The sequence below is a fragment of the Lucilia cuprina genome, chromosome 5 (genome assembly GCF_022045245.1).
Source record: "Lucilia cuprina isolate Lc7/37 chromosome 5, ASM2204524v1, whole genome shotgun sequence".
Taxonomy (NCBI): domain Eukaryota; kingdom Metazoa; phylum Arthropoda; class Insecta; order Diptera; family Calliphoridae; genus Lucilia; species Lucilia cuprina.
This window is the reverse complement of record NC_060953.1, coordinates 3,997,944-4,004,302: the sequence shown is the minus strand read 5'-3', so window position 1 is coordinate 4,004,302 and position 6,359 is coordinate 3,997,944. Positions and strand designations below refer to the sequence as shown.

General features: G+C 26.4%; 1 protein-coding gene across 2 annotated transcripts in view; it reads left to right on the top strand.

The window, feature by feature from the left end:
- The window catches only part of LOC111677987 (CUGBP Elav-like family member 4), a 461,863-nt gene that overhangs the window by 100,196 nt on the left and 355,308 nt on the right, over positions 1-6,359 (top strand). The gene's annotated exons all lie outside the window — the stretch shown is intronic.

Below are 6,359 nucleotides of genomic sequence, written 5' to 3'. Positions count from 1 at the left end.
TATAGTCTAGTCTATAGTCTAGTCTATAGTCTAGTCTATAGTCTAGTCTATAGTCTAGTCTATAGTCTAGTGTATAGTCTAGTCTATAGTCTAGTCTATAGTCTAGTCCATAGTCTAGTCTATAGTCTAGTCTATAGTCTAGTCTCTAGTCTAATCTATAGTCTAGTTCATAGTATAGTGTAGTCTATAGTCTTATCAATAGTCTATTCTATAGCCTATTATATAGTCTATTATATAGTCTAATCTATTGCAAATATGGGACTGATTGTCTTTCAGAAAAACTGCGAGGTAGGTTTTGATAGTAAAAAAAAGAAAATAAATCGGTAATTGTAGAAAAACGCATGTATATATAAGTGAATGTTTTGTATGTGTGTATTACAGCTTTACTACTACATACTAGTGTTTTATAAAATGTTGTTTGATATTTTATATGATATTTAAATTGCATGCGTAAATAATTGTGCTTAATGTCATTATGTCAGTTATATCCGCATCAAGGTTTATTACACATACAACCAACCATATTTATGTTTGTATTTTGGATGGGGTAGCGGCATCAAGCATCATATCATTCAATCATTTTATTTTACTTTACATTCATACTTTCTCTGCAATATTATACTACAATACAGTGAGATGAATAAAAAAAAGCCGATATTTCGCATTATTATTAACTCAGTCAGAAACAATATTGAAGGACTGATCCTGAACAAATTGTTGGATTTTATTTTAATTTGTAAATTTCCTATGAGAAGGCTAACAGCAGTTTAATTCTTCTCAGTTATTTGTTTCATAAACTCCAACACAAACATACATTAATAAAGCTCTATATTTATTACATACAACAACCATCAACTTGATATCCTGCCATACAACAAACATATCGTCAATCGTTCAATCATTTACTCAACCATTCAATCAGTCAATCCTTCACTCATTCGCCCATTTGTGCGTACAGTCAGTCAGTCCGTTAGTCATTCATATCATCATTTGTATGCTAGCGTTCATATCATTTATGTCAATATTTCATTTCAGATTTCAGATTTTCTGTTTGATTAAATTTTGGTGGAAAATGCCAACCAATCGTTATATATAAATCACATTCACAATATTTTCTATCTCCTCATCTACGCTTTGTTCTACTTTACTCCAACTGGTCTTCTACAGTTCAAATTTTTATTTTTATTTGCATATTTCCCTTTTCCGAAAACAAAATTCGTTTTTTTTTGCTTAAAGTGCGTAAATGTTGAAAATTGTGTGAGTGCGTACAGTGATTTATGAAATTTATTTTAACTTGGTTGGTGTAGCAGTGTGTGTGTGCGAACTTTATTTTCATATTATTTTGAAAATTATTCTGGTTTTAAATTACTTGCTAAAGGTAGTCAATCATATTATTATCAAATTTAAATATATTTTTTTAATTCACATATTTTTCTTTTTTTCTTTTTTTTGGAAATATCATTTATTATATAACATTAAATAATGCTTTTAAATATATTGCCGTTGATTTTTTTCTGAAATTAAAAAAAATACTTTATACATTCATCATTTTTACTAATTAGCATAATTTTGAAGAACAGTGTGTCAAAAGTATCAATGAAAGATAATTTTCTAATTAAAACTCTCAATGCGAGACACTTATCTATATAAATGTCATAATGCGAGACTGTGTTCTTAATGCGGTACTCTTTTCTATGGAAAATTCTCAATGAAAGAACTTTTCTATAGAAAAATCTCAACGCCTGTCAATTTTTTATATAAATATCCTAATGCGAGACATTTTCTATAGAATAGACTTAATGCGAAAGCATTTTTCTAATGCGAAGAATATTTCTATAGAAAATCTTTAATGGAAGTCAATATTATATTATACAATCTCAGTTTTAGATAATTTTCTATTCAAGACTATTCTATAGAAAATTCAACATGCAAGATTATTACCAAGATCAAAGTCTCAATGCGAGATACTTTTCTTTAGAAAAGTGTTAAGGCAAGACATTTTTCTATAAAAATTGTTCAATGCGACACACTATTCGATAGAAAGGTCTCAATGCAAGATCATTACTAAGATCAGAGTATCGATACAAGATAATTTTCTTTATAAAAGTGTTGATGCAAGACATTTTTCTACAAAAATTGTTCAATTGAGATCAAAGTCTCGATTCTAGACACTTTTCTATAAAACATGCAAGACATTTTTCTATAGAAAAGTCTCAATGCGAGATCATTATCTAAAAGAAGTCTAAATGCGAGAAACTTTCTTGTAGAAAAGTTTCAAGGCAAAACATTTTTTTCAATAGAAATAGCTGGCAGATACTTTTCTATGCAAAAGTCTCAATGTAAAACTACTTTCAGTAGAAAAGACTCAATACTTTTCTTAAGAAAAATTTCAAAAATTTTCTTTCATAAAACAACAATTCAATGAGTGTTTCTTAAAAAAATAACTCAATGCTTAACATCTTTCTAGTAATTTATCTTAATGCAGGACACTTTTGAATAAAATAATTATCTAAAAAATATATTTTTCTTTGCAAATATCTCAAAAATTTTGAATAATTTTTTTAGGAAATACTCAATGCTAAACATTTTTCCGTAAAAAAGACTCAATGTGAGCTTTTTTCCATACAATAGTCTCAATGCAATAATGTTTACTATATGAAAGTCTCAATGCACGATACTTTTCTACAGAAAAAGTTTCAATGCAAGATATTTCTGAATAAAAAAAATTTCAATGCTATACAAATTTTCAATGCCATTTCTATTTTTAATAGAAAATTCTCAATGCTATACATTTTTCTTAAGAAAATACTTAATGCAAAACGTTTTTTTCATAAAAACATCTCAATGCGAGCTATTTTTTCGAACAATAGTCTCAATGCTATAATGTTTTCAGTATGAAAGTCTCAATGTTTCTCCAATGCAATACATTTTTCTACAGAAAAAGTCTCAATGTAATATATTTCTGAATCAAAAAGTTTCAATGCTATACAAAATTTCAATGCCATTTCTATTTTTAATAGAGAATTCTCAATGCTATACAATTTCCTTAAGAAAATACTCAATGCAAAAGGTTTTTTCATAAAAAAACCTCTATGTAATAATGTTTTCTATAGGAAAATCTCAATGTAATATATTTTTCTTAGGAAAAGTCTCAATGCAAGATTGTTTTCTATAAAAAATACTCAATGCTAAATCATTTTTTATATAAAAATCTCAATAAAAGACACATTTTAAGAAAAAATCTTAAAATTTTCTAAAGAAAATATATTTTTTTCTTTACAGAAAAGATTTCTGTTCTATGACCACTGTTGTATTTTAAACTAATAATATTATATATTTATTATTTTATAATTGTACACTTGAATAATTTTTATCACATAACATAAATCTGTGTATATGTTACTAATTAATCTCTGATTAAAAATATAGTTGATTGTTATTAAACACTACAACAACAACAACAAAAAGGTGCAAGTTAAAAAGTTTTAAATTTATATAGATATTTTCTATAAAATCTAGAAAACAAATTGTTTATATAAACCTTTAAAAAAATACTATAATTAAAAAAAGAAAAAAAAATATCGTAACGTTGTCGTATGAGTGATATTTATTTGAAAAAAAAGTATTCATACGTTCAGATTAAATTTCAATAAATAGAAAAAAATATATAAATTTAATTAACATCAAAAAATAACAACTAATTAAGTGTTTAATTTTAAACAATGACAAGTGGGCAAACAATCAAGAAATAATTATTTAAAAATTATAATTAATCTGGCGTTTAAAGAGAAAATATTATTAAGATATTTTAATCACACAAACATAATTATAAACATCTATACAAATTTTAGTTAATATAAAACATTACAATGTCTTTATATAATTTCAAATGCATTGTTTTAGTTGCATATGTGTTAAGCATATAAATAAGCTTTTAAATAAGAACAACCCGGTAGAACTGAGTTCCACCAGCAGCTGCTTTATAATCTGCAGTATATTTCCTTAAATATGAACACTTAAAAACACATGTTAACATATTAACTATAGTTAGTATTTATTATTTAAAGATAATTCTAAAAGCTGCTTAACATTTACAAATATTTTTTTTTTATATTATAATTTCATTCTAATTTCTTTAAAATACAAAACCTTAAGTATTATCTTTTGTTTGTTAAAACAAAAGATAGACTAATTAAATATTTAATGGAAAGAATTAATTTTGTTTTATTTCTAAGAATAACAGAAACTTTATAATAATAAATAACTATTATGAATAAATTACAAAAAAGATTCTTTATATTTAGAAGTTAGAAATTTCTCAATGACAAATCTTTCTTGACAACAGAACCTCAATGCTAGATTTCTTTTTCGTTAGAATGTTTTAATGCGAGAATCTTTGTTGTAAAAATATTACAATTCCAAACTTTTTCTACATAAAATTCTCCAACAAGACACTTTCTGAAGAAAACTTCTTCGACAAGAAAGTTTTCTATAGAAAATCTTTTCAACAAAACAATTTCTATGGAAAATTTCTTCGAACACTGCTTCTTCTATAGAACACTGCTTAATCAAGGCAATTTTATATGGAAAACTGCTTCATCAATACACATTTCTCAAGAAAAGTGCTTCTCAAGGTACTTTTTTTTTAAAAAACTGCTTCGTCAAAACACTTTTCATGAAAAAAAAAAACGTTTCAATATAAAACTTCTGTAATACAACACATTTCAACAGATAAAAGCATCTTTTAAAAAAATTATAAAACGGCTTTCAGAAGACATTTTTCTATAGAAACATTTGCTGCAAACTGCTTTAAAGTTAATTTGCTCTAGAAAACTGCTTCGACAGAACACTTTCCATAGAAAACTTCTTTTTCAAAATATTTGCTGCAAACTGATTCAAAGTTAATTTGCTCTAGAAAACTTTTTCCTATAGAAAACTGATCAAACAAGACAAATCCTTTATAGAAAACTGCTTTAGGAATGTCCTTTTTATAGAAAACTGATTAACAAGACAATCTTTTATAGAAAACTGCTTTAGGATTGTACCTTTTATAAAAAACTCTTTCGATAAGAAACATCTAAATAGGAAACTTCTTTGACAAAACATTTTCTGTAGCAAAAAGGAAGATAATTTTCTCTACACAACTGCATCAAAAATATACTTTTCTATAGAAAACAGCTGCAGAAATATACTCTATACAGAAAACTGTAATTTTTCTGTAGAAAACTGACACTTTTCTGTAGAAAACTGTTTCAGAAAAACACTTTTCTATAGCAAACTTCTTCAGCAAAAGAATTTTCTCTTGAAAACGTTTTCAATAAGACATTCAACGAAAATAATGAAATTAAAAAATAAACTCCCCACAAAACGTTTAATATTATTCCAATCCCAATAGACTCCAACTCAAGCATTCAAAAACAGAATATCAATTCACGCCCTTTAAGTCATTTATTTGCAAACAAATATATAAACACTTACTAAAATAAAAACATATAAACATGCACAGACCTGTCTAACTTTGTGTGTGTGTGCGTGTGTGTTCATAATGGTATACTTAATAAATTTAGCAAAAACCAATAGAGAAATGTTTTCATCCTTCACCTTGCTATATTTGCTGCAAAGAATATTAAAAATACATAAGAAAAACATGTGAGTCTTTAAGAAAGAAGCAAAAAAAAAAGACAAAGAAAAATTTAACAAAACTTACAACAAACAAATAAATAATAATTATTAGTAGCAACAAACATATGAAAAGGTAACTGAAAATACAAACCCACACCTATAAAAACAGGTCTGAAGGAAGGAAAAAGTAAGTGGGAGTAAGAGTTTTCTCAAAGGGGTTGTACATATAAATGTGTCTGTTGTAACAAATGTCCTTGATGGTATGAAAACAAAACTAACTGTTTCTTACCTTTTGTGGTAGTGAATAACTTTTGTTCTGCATATGAATATGAGACCGAAGTTAGTGGCTGAAGGAGATGGAGTGGTTGGAGTTATTTTTGTAACTTTATAGGTCTATAAAATAAACCACAAATAAACATCTAAATAAATATTGTACCAAATTACAAATACTGAAACATTTATGGGATGAAAAGGAATATGTTAATGCGTAAATGACTCTAAGGGGAGTCATGTGTTTTAAGCAGGTACTAATGGCTGTTTCTTTTTGGATTTATATTTATTAATCCTTAAGTAGACATAAAAAGAAAAAATAAAGAAATAGTGAGAACCAGATATTAGTGGAATTCAACAGAACTAAAACTGAACTAGAACTGAACTAGAACTGAACTAGAACTGAACTAGAACTAAACTAGAACTGAACTAGAACTGAACTAGAACTGAACTAGAACTGAACTAGA